At 51.1% G+C, this 18,211-nt stretch overlaps 1 long non-coding RNA gene and 1 other non-coding gene across 3 annotated transcripts in view; both read right to left on the bottom strand.

Moving 5' to 3' along the window:
• The window catches only part of LOC101693189, a 156,580-nt gene that overhangs the window by 117,609 nt on the left and 20,760 nt on the right, over nucleotides 1-18,211 (bottom strand). The gene's annotated exons all lie outside the window — the stretch shown is intronic.
• LOC123388789 lies at nucleotides 2,717-2,862 on the bottom strand. Its single transcript, XR_006603298.1, has one exon. It is a non-coding gene; the product is annotated as a U4 spliceosomal RNA (small nuclear RNA).

The following is an 18,211-nucleotide window of genomic DNA, read 5'->3' as shown; positions in this document are numbered from 1 at the left end:
GAATTAACTTCTGTCAGAGAAAACACAGTTTCTTCCACCTACTCCCTGTTATTTGCTGTAGTTTCTATTTTAGGACAGGATAGGGTACAGTGGGTCTGACACGTCAGATTACCAGGGTAGGGAATTTTACTTATATTTCTGCTGTTATCAGTGTTCCCGGACAGCTGACCTAGACCACCCCGCAGCAGCGTGGCCAACCTTAATTGCAATTAGAATTGCCCGGGGAGTTTTAAAAACAAACCAATCCCAGAGCCCAGCCCTCCGAGATTCTGATTTCATTAGTCAGGGAGGGGTCAGACCTTGGCGTGGTCAGAGCTCCCCAGGTGACTCTAACGTGCAGCCCAAGTTGAAAACCACAGCGCCTCGGTGAGGCCTAGAGTTGATAAGCCCACTCGTGTAATCAGAGTATCCAACCAGCACACTAATATCTACCTTTAAATAATACGGCTAGATGGGCCAGGGCCACCAGGCATCTGAGGAAGATCTCTAATGTGAAAGACCGAAATAACCAAGGACAGTAGACCCTTGAACGATGTGAATGTGTGGGTCCACTTAGATGAGGAAGGGGCGCCTGGGTGGCCCAGTTGTTAAGCGTCTGCCTTCAGCTCAGGTCGTGATCCCAGGGTCCGCGGATCGAGGCCCTGCATCAGGCTCCCCGCTCGGCCGGAAGTGGGCTCCTCCCTCTCCCAGTGCCCTTGTGTTCCGTCTCTCGCTCTCTGTCCTTCTGTCAAATAAATAAAATCTTCAAAAAAAAAAAAAAAAAGTGATGAGGGAGCAGAAGTCCAGCTGAAGAGAAAGCAGAGGTTGACACCCTGTAACCTCTCCCCACCTCCCACTCCCGAGTGGGACAGCAGCGTGAGTTCAGGAATCTCCCAAAGATCTGAATGTTAATACCTTGCTAGAGGAGAAAACAACCTTAACTCGACAATGACAAGGTCTTTGGTGTCTTGTAGGTCGGTCTCCTTTAGCCTATTAAAGTTCTTTTAAAACCTCCACTTTTGGGGTGCCTGAGTGCCTCAGTGGGCTAAAGCCTCTGCCTTCGGCCCAGGTCATGATCTCAGAGTCCTGGAATAAAGCCCTGCATTAGGCTCTCCGCTCAGCAGGGAGCCTGCTTCCCTTCCTCTCTCTCTCTGCCTGCCTCTTTGCCTACTTGTGATCTCTAATAAATAAATTTTTAAAGCCTTTTTAAAAAAATAAACAAAACCTCCACTTTCCTTCATCCCCAACTCCTGAGTCTATAATCACCACTCAAGACACACACACACACACACACACACACACACACACACACCCCTGCCCCCACCACAGCAGTTTTTCTGCCCATGGGCCCTGTCCTTGTGCTTTAATAAATCACCATTTTGCCCCAAAGATGTCTCAAGAATTCTTTCTTGGTCGTTGGCTCCAGACCTCATCCCACCCAACCTCCCCTACATATCAAAACTCCATCAGATGCAAATTTTTGGATACAATACTGTAAATATATTTTCTCTTCCTTAGGATTAGTAACATTTTCTTTTCTCTAGCTTGCTTTTCGTAAGAATACCATATATGATATGTATACAAAGTATGTGTTGATAGACATTATCCGTAAGGCCTGTGATCTGCAGCAGGCTATTAGGAGTTCAATTTTGGAGGAGTTAAAACTTACACACAGATTTTCAACTGCACGGTGGGTCGGTGCCCCTAAAGCTTGTGTTGTTCAAGGGTCAGTTATATATAAAACAATTAGGAAGAAACAAACTGCAGGAGGAGAACAAAAATATTTTGTGGGAAGGAGAGAATTTCTTGGATTCTCAAAGAGTTAGCAAAAACATTAAATCTGTAAAATTGGAATAGGAGACTATCACTTTAAAAAGAATACTTAGAACCAAATACAGTCTTATGACAGTAGAAATAAAATCGTCCATTGAGGGCGCCTGGGTGGCTCAGTGGGTTAAGCCGCTCTCTTCGGCTCAGGTCATGATCTCAGGGTCCTGGGATCGAGTCCCACATCGGGCTCTCTGCTCAGCAGGGAGCCTGCTTCCTCCTCTCTCTCTCTCTCTCTGCCTCTCTGCCTACTTGTGATCTCTCTCTCTGTCAAATAAATAAATAATTAAAAAAAAATTTTTTTAAATCGTCCATTGAGGTTGGAAGTGGAAGATGAAAAAAAAAAAAAAACCTCTCCAAAAAGCAGAGCGGATAGAAAAAAGAAAAACAGAAGGGTAAAGGACACTGTCAAGAGATCTGTCATCGTTCCAAAAAAGAGAAAAGAGAAACATCCAAAAAACGGTATGATGATGATAATAATCCAAGATGAAGGCCCTGAGCTTCCAGATCAAAAAGGCTTACCAAGTACCAGCATAATGTGGGAAAACAACCCTACATGAAGGCATGGTGACAATGATATTTCAGACAGGGAGAAGATTCCACAGGTTTTTACAGAGATAAGGAGGGGAAAATGTCTACATGCGGAAAAAAAAAAATCAAGAATTATAACGGTATGAAGTTTCTCCCCATTAAAAGCTAGGCAAGGGGCATCTGGGTGTCTCAGTGGGTTAAAGCCTCCACCTTCTGCTCGGATCATGACCTCAGGGTCCTGGGATCGAGCCCTATATTGGGCTCCCTGCTCAGCGGGGAGCCTGCTTCCCCCTCTTTCTCTCTGCCTACTTGTGATCTCTCCGTCAAATAAATAAATAAATCTTTAAAAAAAAAAAAAAAAGCTAGGAGACAATGCAACAACTCAAAATTCTGATAAATGTTTTCTATCTAGAACCCTATTTCTAGCTAAACTGTCCATTCACCAATAGAGGAGACATTTTCAATTAGCAATAATCGCGCTTCGGATAAACCCCATTGGCTACGATACTGCCACTGCGCAAAGCTAGAGGAGACATTTTCAGACCTGCAAGAATCAAGAACATTCTCCCTCTTGTTACTAGAGATGTTCCACTAAAATGAGGAAGAGGAAGACATGGGATCCAGGAAGCAGGGGGTCTGGTACAGAAAGGAAAAAAAAAGGAACACCTAGAAGGATGTTGAACGGAGCTCCCAAAATCACTTCTGTAAAGCAGATCTGGAAAGCCATTAATCCAGATGGCAGTGGAGCTTTCCCAGAGTCCCTTGCAGCGAGGGTGTGAACATGTGGCCTTGGCCCCACCAACTGGGGGATCCATGTGAGATTTCATTTCAAGAGAAAAAACAGCAGGTGTCCCCTGCTTCTCAGGGGAAGCACCTAACTTTCTGGGACAAGAGCCACAGAAGCTGGACATCCCGGACATTTAACCCTGCGGTCTGAGAACTGTGCCTGGTCGTGACATCACCAAACCTGAACTCCTAGAGCCGGTCGACATCCTGTAAGGAATTCCTCTTCTAGCTAGAATGAGTTATTTTTTGCAACTGTGATGGATCAGCTGTGACAAAATACTTAGGGCTGAATTCATAGGTATACCAAAAATTAAGTAAACCTAAAGGACCATTATTAATTCCAAGTAAACAAAATGTGTAAGAAAACAATAATCATGATTCACTACATGGGCCAGTTGGGAGCAACATTTCACCTTATTAATGAGAACACTGTAATCGCATATGAATGTATAAATACACCAGAAGAAGGACAGAGCAAGTATGTGGTGTCAGGGTGGGAGGTCTTTTAGTCTTCTATTGCTGTGGTAACAAATTAGTAGTTTAAACAAACCAATATAGTTTTAAAAAATACCAGCTTATTTTCTTACCATTCTGGATGTCAAGTCTGAAATGGGTCTCACTAGGTTACGATCAACATGTGTGCACGGCTGCATCCTTTCTGGAGTTTCCAGGAGAGAATCTATTTCCATGTTCATTCTGGTTGTTGGTGGAATTTGGTTCCTTGCCATAGGTAGGGCTGAAGTCTCCATTCCCTTGCTGGCTCTCAGCTGAGGTCTGTCCCCACTTCTGGAGGCTGCCCACAAGTCCCTGACTCAAGGTCCCCTTCTCTGCCCTCTTCAAAGCCAGCAACAGAGGAAGGGGCTTCAGCTCTACCCTGACCTCTCCTTCCCTTGTCTAGATCTCCAACCCACTCACTCTGCTGCCTTTCACTTTTAAGGACTCAGGTGATTAGACTGAGCCCACCCAGACACCCCGGGATAATCTCCCATGTTCAGATTCTTAACCAGAATCACATGAGCAAAAAAAATCTCTTTTGCCATATAAGGTAATACAGGTTTGGGGGATTAAGGGATGGACATCTAGGGGCTGGGGCAGGGGAGGCTGACATAGCTTTAAATTCCCATCTTCCAGAGTAGGAAGTCATCAGTGTCTAAAATGGGAACATCAAGAAGGAGCAGCAGAAATATTGGAATACAGATGCAGAAATTTGAAGAACTTTGTCTTTTTTTTTAGAGGTTAGGGGAGAGGCAGAGGGAGAAAATCTTAAGCAGACCCCACGCTCTGCACGGGGCTCAATCTCCCAACCCTGAGATCAATAACCTGAATCAGACATTTAAGCAACTGGGCCACCCAGGTGCCCCTAGAAGACATTTCTAGAAAAAAGCAGAAAACATGTGTTACCGCTTCGCAGCAAGATGAGGGCAGGGATAGGGTTTGCAGTTTTTACATTGTCAGCCTCAGAGGGCACTATTTAACGTTTAATTTGCCGAACTCTGTACCTTGTTGAGCTGTGTGTACGTATTACCTCCAGCATGGGAGACACCTGTGTCCAGTCTACTCGGTACTCAACACGTCCAGCACGTGTGGCCGCTCAACATGGGGGAAGGCTGTCCCATACCACCAAGCAATTCTGACACCAACCCAAGCCCACACAACCGCAGCCACACTTCAGATGCCAATCCTAAATCCCAAAGAGGTCCCCTGTACTTCTGACCCACGGACTATAAATGAGAAGGCTCCAGCTTCTAGGAAGTGGACTTCCTAGATAACCGGTTTGTATGCTGATGGATGCAAATGGCTGAGCCCGAAGAAGGGATTCGTAGGGCAAGGTCTGGAAGGGCCGCCAGCACAGGAGGTCTGTCCCCACGGAGGTGCGGATGTCACCATCCCAGCACACAGGTGCGTTCTTGTTCACCAATCCTGAAGTTCTGGGAGCGCCCACCCGAGGCTTCATTATATCCCCAAGACTGATTAAGTCATGGGCCATGGGCAACTGGCTCCTCTCTCCTTCCCCAAGGTCGAGGGAGGGGAGGTGGGGGGGGGGGGTGTTCCAAGCCTCTCACTACTTGGTTGGCTCCCCAGGTCAGCAGGCCCCAGCCTTAAGGGCTTTCCAAAAGGCCCCTCACCAACATAAACTCCTGTATATTGAAAGGGGCTTGTTATAAATAACAAAAGACACCTTTGTCCTTACTACTTAGGAAATTCCAAGGGTTTTAGGAGGTGCCAGGAATAGGACCAAGATCAAAGACATATTTCTTTCTTTTTTTTTTTAAGATTTTATTTATTTGACAGAGAGACACAGCGAGACAGGAAACACAAGCAGGGGGAGAGGGAGAGGGAGAAGCAGGCTTCCCACAGGGCAGGGAGCCCGATGTGGGGCTCGATCCAAGGACCCTGGGATCATGACCCCAGCCAAAGGCAGAGGCTTAATGACTGAGCCACCCAAAGACATATTTCTTATTATATACCACAATATCACACCTCCACCCACCGGATAATGACCACGGGATCTAAACAGCCCTGAATCCTTCCAGGCTCCCCTCTAGCTTTGGTACATTTTAGTTCCTCTGCTGGAACACTCTTTCCTCTAGGCCTCCCTTCACTGTTACCAAACCTCTCCCAGACAGGACTACCACTCTCTGCGCCCACAGCACCTCACACATCCCTGATTACAACTACTTCCCCCTCCAAACTGAAACTACACCAGTCCACCTGCTGGAGAAAGCCTGCATGTAGAGATGAAAATAGAAACAAGCCAGCCAGAGCCGGGGAGGGCAAGCCGGGGAGATGCAGTCATCACCGAGCCATTCTTTCCTGAGGGTTTGAAGCTGAGAGGTTGTGAAGCACGGAGCTGCTGCAGCCATCTTGTGACTCTGAGGTTAGGGCTTGAAAGAGAAGCCGACACAAAGGACAAGAGGAAAAAGGAAAGACAGACATGCCAGGGTATCACTGCAGCTACTGCTGGTCCCCTTCCACATGTACGGCCTCTGGGATTTCTGGTCCTAATGAAAACAATCTCCTTGAAGCCCTGAGAATTACCTGGGAGACCTAAAAGAAAGACAAGGAAAAGGAAAAAAAACATTCAAGCCTCGTCCCACTCCCCAGAGATTCTGGTTCACGAGGAGGGCCGCAGCCCTGGCAGGATGAGGAGGGAAAGGAAAGGACCGGAGGAGAAAAATAACATTTCAGCCAGAACTTCTCGTTTGAAACACACAGTCTGATAAAGCCTGGCTCCATTGCTATTCATGCAAAACAAACACCAGATAAATTTAGTTTCCTTTCTCCTCCCTATCTGTCTGAAAAGTGGGAACTCCTTGACATTTTGGTGGAAAGTAGGAGCAGAGACTGTAACGAGAAAGCCTTAATTCTAGAAAGCAAACACAGGGATCTCTTTTGGGAGACGGGGGAGCACTCCTTCACTTACTGAGCCAGCAAGTCTGGAAACAAGATGCTGACCCAGCAAGGAGCCCACAGCCTGGGGGAGGTGGTCCCAAGCAGGTGGGAAGTGCCCGCCAGGTCAGGGAGGGGGCAGGACAATTTGCCTGAGAGTTGTGGGCACCCTCCCCACCCAGGGACTGACCATGGAAGTCAGGAGGGAACAGGGTAGGCAGGGCTTGCTGGGCAGGGAGACCAGCTCCCTCAAACGTTTGGAGACACAGGAAGGCATATCCTGGCCTCCAGCTGCTCAGGTGAGGAGAGGGAGAAGGCCAGGGCACGGAGGTCTGGGGCACAGGCCCAGTCCGGGCCCTGGAGGGCTACTGGCTATGCATAGAGGAGTCTGGACTTGGCCCAAGCCAGCTGGACTCTGGTCTGAGAAACCCCCAGTAGGGGCAGAGGCTCTGAGCCGTCCCCAGCCTGACATGTAGCCCTGGATGTACTTAAAACTATTTTGGACTGAGCCCCCTATCACTCCCCACTGCCTGTCATTGGCACACACCCATGTGGCCCCTTTATAGACGGAAGGTATAAAGAAAGTAAGAGGGGCGCCTGGGTGGCTCAGTGGGTTAAGCCGCTGCCTTCGGCTCAGGTCATGGTCTCAGGGTCCTGGGATCGAGCCCCGTGTTGGGCTCTCTGCTCAGCAGGGAGCCTGCTTCCTCCTCTCTCTCTGCCTGCCTCTCTGCCTGCTTGTGATCTCTCTGTCAAATAAATAAATAAAACCTTTACAAAAAAGAAAGTAAGAGTCCTTTGGGGAGATTCATGAAACATCTCCAACGCCTGCCATCTCTTTCCAACACCCCTGGGGCACCTGATGGAAAGCTGGCCAGGGGGGTGTTACCAAGGACTGTAACTTGCAGAGGAACACAGGTCCTCCTCCGGTCCCCGCAGGTGGCTGCAAACTTTGCAAACTCCTCAAATTCGGGTGAGGGGGTTCTGGCGGCCCCACTGCGCTCAGAGGCCTCGTTCTCCCGTCTGAACTCCATTCCCGGCCTTGTTCAACCCTCACCCAGGCTCGCCCTGGCTCGTGGGTGACCCGCGTGGCCCCCACGTGGCTCCGCACCACTGGCGCTCTGCAGGCAGCCCTGGCTCCTCTCCAGAAGCAGGAACTGGGGAGCCAGAGCTGGAGGCAGGCAAAGCATCAAGGAGAGCAAAATGATACAAAATGCATCTCTCCCGGCTGCTGACAGCTACGCTCTAAACAGCCCGACAGCTGGGAACTGCTGTTAATACCTCCATTTTACAGATAAGGAAAGTGAAGGCCAGACAAGTAAAGGGACTTGCCCGATGGCGTTGGCTGAACTCGCAGCCCGGCCTCCCGATCCTGAGTCCGACATCACAGATCCCCAAACAGAAGGCTGCGGTGCCGTCTCCGGGCTCCGACAGGCCAGCGTCCCTGTATGGTTTAGGCTCTGACTGCGGGACCAGGGGTCTCCAAAGGACCCTGAGCAGGTCACCCTCCTGACCACAGCCCCTGGAAAGGGATTGTACAGGACACCTGGAACTGTCCCCCCATAGCCCCTCATTGTCATTCCCCCCACCCACTACCCAACCGCATTTTTAGCCCCCCTCTTGGCGGACACACAGAGGTGTCTGGCTGTGGAAAGAACACCGGTGTCTTCCAGAGCGGGCACTGGGCAGATCTCTGGTGTCACAGATCAAGAGCAAACCCAGCCTGCCCCTGCGCAGAGTCCGCTTGGCTCGGGCATGGCCAACCCTAGCTCCAGGCCCATGGACCAGTGTGGGTGCCTCACCCTGGTGGGCTCCCAGCCAGGGCTCCTCGAGCTTGAACATGCACAGCAATCACCAGAGGATCTTGTTAAATACAGAAAGCACAGTGCGGGGCTGGACGCCGTGGGCATCTGCATTCGTTTGCGGGCGGTGCTGATGCTGACGCTGGGCCAGAAACCAGGCTCTAGACTTTAGGACTCAGGGTCTTCCTATTTCCCTTTCCTCTCCCCGCTCCTTCTCTCTCTCCACACCCTCTTCCTCCCGCTCTCTGCCTCTCTCTGTGCTCGCTTCTCTCCCACTCACCCCCCTGCACCCTCTCTTCCTGTGTCTCTCCATCACCCCGGTTCCTGATGCCCACCACCACCTCCCTTCTGGCCTCTTCGAGCCCATCGCTTTCCCCACCCCCGCCCTCCCATTAGCAACCCCAGGTGGTGAGTGGCCCTTGCAGGCAGTATCCATCCTGCGAAGCTAAAATGTCAGCCCCCCCACCACCACCGATGGCACCTGCACACCTTACTTGCAGAGGGAAAGACAGAAGACCGCTGAACTTAGCATTTTCGGAGCTGGGCTCATTGTCTTCCCTTCTTAATAACCACGTAATGACTTCTATTAACAGCCCATCAAAGGCAATCACTCTTCGGAAGGAACAAAGGCTCCCAGGAGCTATTTTCTCACCATTTGTAGCAAACACTCTCCTTCTCCACCTGCATCCTGGCCACTCTCCCCCTTTTGAGGGCAAATCGTACAGATTTGTCTTTCTCCTGGCCTTCCTCCAGCAGCCTCTCCACTGCCAGCAATTCGCCCACCCTTTCCCGCAGACGGGCTGGGAACCTGGGGGGGGGGGGGACACCTGCACCGCCCTTTCCTTTGGTTCACTTGGTGGGGACATTTGAAGAAGGCACAATCATCGAGCATCGATACGATCTGGGGCGGCTAGCTGCCTCAGTTGGTAGAGCGTGTGACAGTTGATCTCGGGGTTCTAAGTTTGAGCCCTGTGTTGGGTGTAGAGACTATTCTAAAAAAAAAAAAAAAAGTCTTAAAAAAATAGATACAATCTGTCTTGCAGAAAAATACTCGTAAATGCCTGTGTTTGCAAGCATATTTATGCAGCCTGGATTTGTAAGAGTGGAAAAAAAGGAAACCACCTCCGTGACCATCACTGTCAAATAGAACACGGGAGAACCCCGAAAGAGGACTTGGGCTGCCTCCATCTTGACCTCAAACTTTCTAGCTGGGCTCTTTCCAGCTTGTCTCCCTCTGCTCTGGCGTTAGACCCTAAGGCCAAGTACCCCCTGATGGGAACCAAAACTACTCCCTCAAGCCCCACCCCTTTGATGACTCCAAGACAAGGATGGATTTGACCTTCACTGCTGACCTAGCCACACCCGCCCACCTTTGCCCCACCTTTTCCTTATATAAACCTGGAAGGCTTTCCAGCACCTAAGAGGTCACCAGTGTTGGCCTCACTGAAGTTAAGTTCTCTTTTTTTGTTCCCCGCCACTGGTTTTTCTCTGTCTTTGGATTTTGTCAGCGGTGAGTGGCTGAACCTGGTCTGTTTGGGAACCCAGGAGCCGGGGGCTCTGCCAGGCCTGCCCCCCCAGCTACAGCTAATTTGGACCTAATTAGGTCCAAAACAATAGTAATAGACTACATTAAGTTCACTTACTGCGAGCCTGCCCCTACTCTGAGCACTTTATCATCTCCCTTAAAATCACAACGTCCTGGTCCAGTTATTTCCCAGTGAAGGAAACCAAAGCTTAAGTGTTATCACCTATTTTTTGCCCCAAATGGAATTTCACTCCAGACCAACCAATCTCTATGCTTTAAGCAAATTTTAGTTTGTTTTTTAAGCAAAGTCCACACGAAGTTAAACAGAAGCTTCTAGAAAGTACCTAGGCTATCTACACGACCTTGGGGTGGGCCAAAATTGCATAAGCAGGACAGAGAAACTGTAAGCTTCCTGGAGTTCAGAGCAAGCAAAGGGCGTTATTGGCCCATTTCCTCCCATGCACAGTCTCTCCTGGCACACACGGAAAGTAGAAGGGCGGCCCGGCAGAATTTGCTCAGCGAATGAAGTTCTACTTTACATTTCAGTTCGGTCAGGAAAAGAGAAGGTTAGAAGCTCAGGGAACGGGAACCCATCACTGTGTCTTGCCAAACGAGGCCCCGATCCTCTGGGTGATGGACACCAGGGGGCGCCCTTCAGACAGCGCATCCAGCCCTGGCCTGCGCTCTGGCGGGAGTCCATTGGCCCTGTGTGTCCCTGCTGTCCCTATCCCCCATTCCTCTCTGGCAGTGAGGTGACAAGGATCAAAACCGCCTGCAGAGGTCCGCAACTGGGAGGAAAGGCTGAGGTACCACTAACGCCCCCCAAAACCCTCTCAGCTCACAGAATGCCTTCACCTCCTCCCCTTAGCCTCCCCTGGTCAGGAGCTTCTCCCCCATGTCGTTGACAGTGTGGCTGAGGTTCAGCGAGAGGGTGGTGACCTGTCTGAGGTCTCTCAGCAAGTGGACAGCAAAGGCCAACACCCGAACCTCGTGCCGACTGACTGCCCAGATCCCAGCTGCCAAGAGGTTCTTGGGAAACGTCATGACACGGTTTAGAGACATAAGTGTGGGCAAAGTATATAAACCTGGTGGGGGGGGGGGATGGGCACGATCCTCTATTATGGACACGGGACATCTCCGTGGGCAAAGCCACAGAGTGTGCAACACGGGGGAACGATACTGTAGACTACGGGCTCTGGGTGACAACGTTGTATCAGTGTAGGTTCATCCACTGTAAGAAATGCGGGGGGAGGGTGTGGATCATGGGGGAGGCTGTGCGCGTGGGGGCAGGAGGATATGGGAACACTCTGTACCTTCCTCTCTGTTTTGCTGGGAACCTAAAACTGCTCTTTTTAAGTCTTCATAAAAATAATCGCAGACATTCTTTAAGTATTAGAAGCCAAACAAGGAGCAGTGCAGGAACTGACTTAAAAATCCATCTGAATTGCAATGTGTTTTGCCTCCTCTTCCTGGAAGAGGATTCTCCTAAGGGCTGGAGGTGCAGCTCCCAACCTTACTTACATACCCCAGGGCAAGTCTGCCCTCGCACCCAAGGCCCAGGTGGCTGGGTGCCCCATGTCTAGCACAGGAGACTTAATTTCGAATGGTCAAGGCCTTATTCCGGGCCCCGTGCTCAGACAGCTGACAGAATCTTCCGTTCGCCACCCCGGCTGCTGAGTTGGGAGCTTCTAGCTCCCTCCCACCCTGCCCTTGGGAACAGACCTTCCTGATGTCTGGAGTTCACCTGAGCTTCAGAGGACGTGGGACCGGGGAGATGGGTTCCAGAGAAACAAGTCTGTTAAGGATCTGTGGCTTGACAATGACCTCAAGGGCCAGTGAGCCCAGCATGACAACAAATCACTCCGAACTCACTGTCAAAGAAGGCCACGAGCGGCTACCGCCAGCAGAGCCTGGGAAGGCGGGGTCCCAGTTCCCAGAGCTGTTCCCTGACCCCTGTCTCCTGGCTACTCCTGCTGTCATCCAAATTCATTCACATTCCGAGTGCATCCCGAGCACCCTCCCTGGCCTGGGCGACGGGCCGCACTATGAACTAGTGCCCTGTTTCCCGCCCTCCCCAGCCTGCAGACTCCCGCAAATCGTCACAGTTCTGTGCGCGTCTCTCGCCAGTAGTGTGCCGGCTGGAAAGCAGTAGCCTTTGCCCTTCAAAACCAAAAGGTACGTGTTTTGTCATTTTAAGGGACCAGGTCTGGGAAGGCCTGAAAGCAGGCTCGAGCTCGTGAGAGCGCAGTGGGAATCCGAGCCGCAACACCAGCCCCTTCTGCTCCAGCACCGGACTCGCCCTCTGCATAAGAGCTGCCCAAGGGCTGGAGGGCTCCTCGGTGGGTAGGGCCCTACTCGATGAGCCCACCTGGGGCAGTTACAGGCTGAAATCTGGGCCTCCCTGTCATCGATCCCTAGAGGCAGGCAGCCTCCTTACACCTGTGAGGTCCCTGGGAATGAAGCTTTCCCTTCTTTGTACCATCCTCACCCAGTCCTGTGAGGGAGGCGGAGCAAGGACCATTGCTCCCATTTTGCAGATGGGGAAATGAAGGCCCAGGAAGTCATAGGACTCTCCCTTGAAACTCCTAGGTTCCCCTAGCCAGTGCTCTGCCTGCCTGGCTCTACCTCTGTGCAGGAGGTGACAGCTTGCCTCTTGGTCACAGCAGGCCTTAGGGGACCTCAAGGAGCAGAATCAAAGTGGGAGGCACAGGCGGGGAAGGCCTGTGCCCACCCTGAGGGCTCTTCTCTCTCTTTAGCCACAGGCTCTCAGAGGTCTCTGGCCTGCGCTTGAGAAATGTGAGAGCTCGGCCACTGCTCCCAAAATGCCCCTTTAGCTGTCACCCCAAGGACTTTCATTTATGGAACCAGGGTGCTTTCTTCAGGAAACCAAGAAAGGATCTGTTGGGCGGGCTGGGAAAGTTGCCTCCTGCTCTTCCATCTGCAAGTCAGAGCCAAGGGCACCCAGGGCCGGCGGAGCGAGCCAGCCAGTGAGGCGCAGGTCAGAGACTTCTCCCACAGTCCCCGTGTGGCTGAGACCCTAGGCCAGTTTCCGACCTCAGCCGCAAGTTCCGGACTGGCTGTATTTGGATTCTGGGTTTGTTTTTATGGCACAAAAACCAGTTTGCATTTTCTCCTCTAAACCCCGGGCTGGTTATAGAGAGGCTGGGAGGCGGCGAATACATTCACATTAGCCGGGGGAAGAGCTCGGAACACGAGGACCATGACCGCAGAAGCTTCCAGACATTAAAATCCCAGTTTTGTCCTTTGCGGGGTGCGGGGGGAATGCCTCACTTCCAAGCCGCTGGTCTAGGTTTGGGGAATTCTCTACTATTGTCAATTAAATTGGGTCCACCCCCAAATTCATATGTCGAAATTCTAACCCTCAGGACCTCAGAACGTTACTGTGTTTGGAGAAAAGGTCGTGGATGTTGAATGAGGTCTTTGGGGTAGGTCCTAATCCAATACAATTAGTGTCCTTACAAAGAGAGGAAATCAGGACGCTAGCCCACACAGGCAGTAGACCACACAAGAACACACGGAGAAGACCACCCTCTCCAGGCCAAGATGAGGGCCTTGGAAGAAACCAGATCTGCCAGCACCTGGATCTCAGACTCCCAGCTTCCAGAACTGTGAGACAAGACATCACTATTGTCTACCAGGCAAGTAGACACACCTGTCTTCGTCCCCAGCAGATAAACACACCCCCACCCCGTGAGCCTTGATGAGAGACTGCAGGCGCCAAATACACCAGGGGCCGCCCTGGGACTGGAAGTCGAGCGAGAGGACCAAGGCTCACCAGGTCCCGGGGACACCAGCCCCCAGGGGGCTGCACAGCTGCAGCGACCACCTGCCTGCAGCAGACACAGGTGGGCTGATGCACACGGCCACCCTTCGGCCCTTCCTCCAGAGCACTGATGACAAAGCACTGGTCAAGGTCAAGTCAGCTGGTGTCCCCGTGGGGCAGGAAGGAATTCCCACAATAGACCTGGGACTGCTGCCCTAAGAAAGGCTTCATCCGAGAACCTGGACTCGCCTAGTGTTGCTGCCTCTCCGGACAGAGAGGGGCCTGTCTCAGGTCCTCGGGGAGGGAACGTCTGAAATGTCTGCGGCTTGGGCCGACACCCGCTTTCCTCCTGGGGGTCTGGAGTTCTGGCACATGCCAGGCGGAGGCTAACTACGTAGCTGACCCCCCGTGAAAGCCTGCACGCCCAGGCTCACACAAGCTTCCGCGTAGACAACACACACCTGCCGTCACAATCTGACTCTGGAGTCCGTGGTGACTCCCGGGGTCTGGCCTCCCGGAGACCTGGGCCCGGTGTCCTCCGGTCTTCGTCCCCGCCCCTTGTCCTTTGTATCTGCTGTAGCAAATCTTAGCCGTGCCCCTACCGTGACTACCTGCTGAGCCCTGGGGGTCCCCGTAGGGACTCAGGAGACCTGAGGGTGATCTTATGAAACCCCTGCAGGCTCACCGACCCACCCCACCCCCACGAAAGATGGCCTTTGACCCTTCACTCACTCAGGCCATGTTCTCCCCACGCTGTGGACCCAGCCCTCCATCCCACTGCCGGGTCTTGGGGGCCTGCCTCACGACTGCCTGGGGAGCCCGCTGACCACATAGGTTCCCGGGGCCCGGCCTCAACTCCTCAGTGGGTCTGGGGCCAACCCAGGAAACCAGGTGGCTCACAAGCCTCCCGGAGAGTTCTGAGGCCTGGCAGGCTTCGGAACCCCTGGTTTAGAGGAAGAGCCGCCAGCCCAGGAACTGCGTGTCTGGGGGTCAGTACCCACTTAGCCACTGACCCGAGGGCCTCTCTTGGGGTTCCTCGGGGCTTCATTTTCTTCCATTAGCCAATGAGAGGTTTGGGCCCAGTTCGGGCCTCTTAGTATTCTGGTGTTCACAGACCCCTTGGTGGATCTGACGAAAGCAAGGAAGCCTCTCCCTACGGCACACACGTGTGCACTTACACACACACACACACACACACACATAGTGTTTCAGATTCCACACGAAGAGGCCCTGGCCGGATCCCTGCTCAGGCCTTCTGTCTCTCACTCTGTACCCACAACCCAGCCTGCTGTCACCTGGGACCTGCCAGCTCAGGGACCCGAGTTTCTTGCCCCAGTTCCTGATGTCTGTAAGACTGCAAACACCAAGATGAATTTTCTCTCTGGAGCGGCACAGAGATGTAGGGTTAGCACGAGCATGGCTATTAAATTTCCATATTAAGACGTGCACAACCACGGTCCTCAGGAGTCCTTCGAAGCCATTCTGTTCCCCATAATCAGATTTGCACGGTTGCGGCCGGTTCTCAACGTCTTCCTGCAGGTGGAGCGGAGGCTCAGGTCCGGTTCCCGGGTCAGCCAGGCGTCAGTGCAGGTCTCGGCTCCCTCTGGGCACAGTGATGGGGTCAGAGATGGGCACGTGACCTAAGTCAGACCAGTGAGATTCAGTCCTGGGATTTGTGCTCCAATGGCCAGAAAAGAGGCATTTCCTTCCCGCAGGGGGATCTGCAGCTGAGGGAGTGGGAGCCTGACCTGCAGGTGTCCACTCCCCTATGCGGGAGAGCACATGCCCACGACGAAGCCGGCTCTGAGGAGGGCAGGGCTGAGCAACCGAGAGAAAGGTAGAATCCTAATGATCTTGTGTGAAACTCTGAATCCGGCCACGTCTGAAGCCAGTGGCCTTCTTGAGCCTCCTGATTTCATCAACCAATTAATCCCTCTTTGGTTTGAGCCATCTGAGATGGGTTTCTGTCACCCCCCACCAAAGAGTCCTGGATAAAACTCCCAGATGCCTAACTCACCTCTGTTGTATTGAGTGCCTTAGAGAGCATACATCCTGGGGCACAAGGAGTGGTGACCTGCTTGAGGTCACGGGGCTGCTTAGCGAGACAGCAGAGCCCAGAACTAGGGCTGCCTAGCTTGCAGAGCGTTCTCCCTATGATGCGCTCGTTACCTCTCCTTCTCCCCTGCCCAGAAGTCCAGCACTGGCTCACAGCCAAAGCCACCCTAAAGCCAACACACAGAGTGAGATGCTCATTCAGCAACATCCCACCCCAATCTCAAGACTTGGCCGGGTCCAGACCACAGACAAGCGAAGGTCAAAAAGAGAGGGGCCCCATAGTGCTTGAGGCAGAAGCTGCCTGGAGCCTGAACGTGGGGTTGTTTTTTTCATGGAGACTTGAATCTGGAGTCGGTGGGGAACCAGGAGAAAGGGAAAGAGCAGACACCTGAGGTGTCATCCCCAGGTTGTCCCTTGACTCAGCCGCGGCCACTGGAGAACCAGCCTCGGGGACTCACACACCTGCTACTATGCCCGCGGACTTCGCCGGCTTCCCTCCCACGCACACACTGGCCGAGGGAGGGATGATCTGCCCCGAATAACAGACGATCACTGCCCACAGCGGTAAATGCCAGCCTGGCTCCGGTGTCCGATGTCAGGATGTGGAGAGGATGGTTGGAAATTCTGAGAACAATCTTTCTCCTTTTGGGCTAACTTTTCACCTCTTTTGTAACTTGCTTCTGTTGTATATAGTCTCCAGATGATAGTCATTCTTTGGTGTTTGTTGAGACTAGCTTTGGGCTCACAAGTGATCAATTATTTTAAATGTCCCACATATGCCTGAAAATGCATATTTAAATGGTAAGTGCAAGGTTAGGCTTCTCTCTGTATTCATCCTATCAAGACTGATAAAGATGTTATTCAAAATTTCTGTATCTTTACTACTTTTTTTATCTACAAGAGCTCTCATGTTCCAGAAAGCTGTGGAAAATCTCACCCTAAAACTGTAACTCTTCCAATTCTTCTCATAATTCTGTGTACTTTCTGTATATTTTGTAATAATGTCGGTAGAGGATTCAAGTCCAGGTGTATCTTCCTAGTGAGTTGTTCCTTTTGCCTGATGGAAGGCCGTGTTTCTCATTCACTTTGTCCAATAATAACATCTCTACCGGGGCTTTCTGTTGGTTGGTATTGTTGGATGTATCTTCTTCCCTATCCTACTACCTTTCTATCTTTCTACTGTTTTAAATGAACCACCGTCGGCTGTACAAAGTTGGATGTGAGGTGTTGGTGGTCTTGCATTTTTTAATCTGTTCTGAAATTTTCTTTTAGATACCCAGTGCAGCCCACTGATAGGTATTGTGATGACTGGAGTGTTTAGATTTCCTCTCCTACTGTCTTGTGGTTTCCATTTACTCTTTTTCTTTGCTGCTTTTTAATCCTTTCCTGCTTTTTACTGAATTAATCAGGGTTTTGTTTTATTTTAAGAGGAGCAGGGGGAGAGAAAGAATCTCAAGCAGACTCCCCACTGACCCCGGTGCCCCACTTGGGTCTGGACCCCACCACCCAGAGATCACGACCTAAGCCAGAACTAAGAGTCCAACGCCCAACCGACTGAGCCCAGGCTCCCCAGGGGGAAGAGAGAGAATCTTAAACAGGCCCCATACCCAGCTCAGAGCCTGATGTGGGACTCGATTTCACAACCCTGAGATGACCTGATCCGAAATCAAAAGTGAGGCACTTAACCAACTGACCCATCCTGGTGCTCCAATGAGAGTTTTGTTTTGTTTTGTTTTGTTTTAAAGATTCCTTTTCTGCTGATTTCAAAGTCATACACTCTATACTATTGTAGCTAGTTCCTAGCATATTTTAATATGAGTACTTAACAAGGTTCCAAGTCAAGCAACGTCACCATCCCCCACATCAATGACACAAAGACCAGAACACTTTGCTTCCCATCTCACCGAGTTGTTGTGATCTAGTCGTTCTGTCCTACCTGTTTCTGGGTCCTCAAAACTGGCTGTTACTTAATGACTGGTTTTCATACACTCAACATATCTTTGGATTTACCTACACAATTACCAAATTATTGTCTCAAATTACTTCTTAGGTCTTACCTTTTCCTTCTGGGCTAAACTCCATCTTAAGGAAGCACACCCTTTAGCGATCCTTTCAGGAAGGGTCTGAGAGCCCCAGTCTTCTCTTTGTCTGAACATGCCCTTTCTCTGCTCTCACTCTTAGCTGGCTACATAATTTCTGATATAGTGGCATCTTTATTATACAGTTCCATTGTCTTCTGGCCTCCATGGTTACTAAGTCTGCCATCAGCCTGATCACCGTCCTTGTATAAGGAATCTACCAATGCCATAAGGTTGCTTTTAAGATTTCTGTTTGTTTTTGGTTTTCTACAATTTTACTCACCATATAGAAGTGTAGACTTACTTGTTTTTATCTTCAGAGGACTCTTTATTTGCTATCAATATGGCGATTCGTCACTTTCATTAATTTGAAAAAACTCTCAGCCAGTATCTCTTTGAACACTACTTCTCTCTTATTCTTCCCACCGCCATTCATCCTGGAACGGCTCCTACATGC

The sequence above is a fragment of the Mustela putorius genome, unplaced genomic scaffold, assembly GCF_011764305.1.
Source record: "Mustela putorius furo isolate JIRA1106 unplaced genomic scaffold, ASM1176430v1.1 tig00003909_pilon_pilon_pilon, whole genome shotgun sequence".
Classification (NCBI taxonomy): domain Eukaryota; kingdom Metazoa; phylum Chordata; class Mammalia; order Carnivora; family Mustelidae; genus Mustela; species Mustela putorius.
Note: the sequence above shows the minus strand (reverse complement) of the source record. Positions and strands in the feature narration are given on the sequence as shown.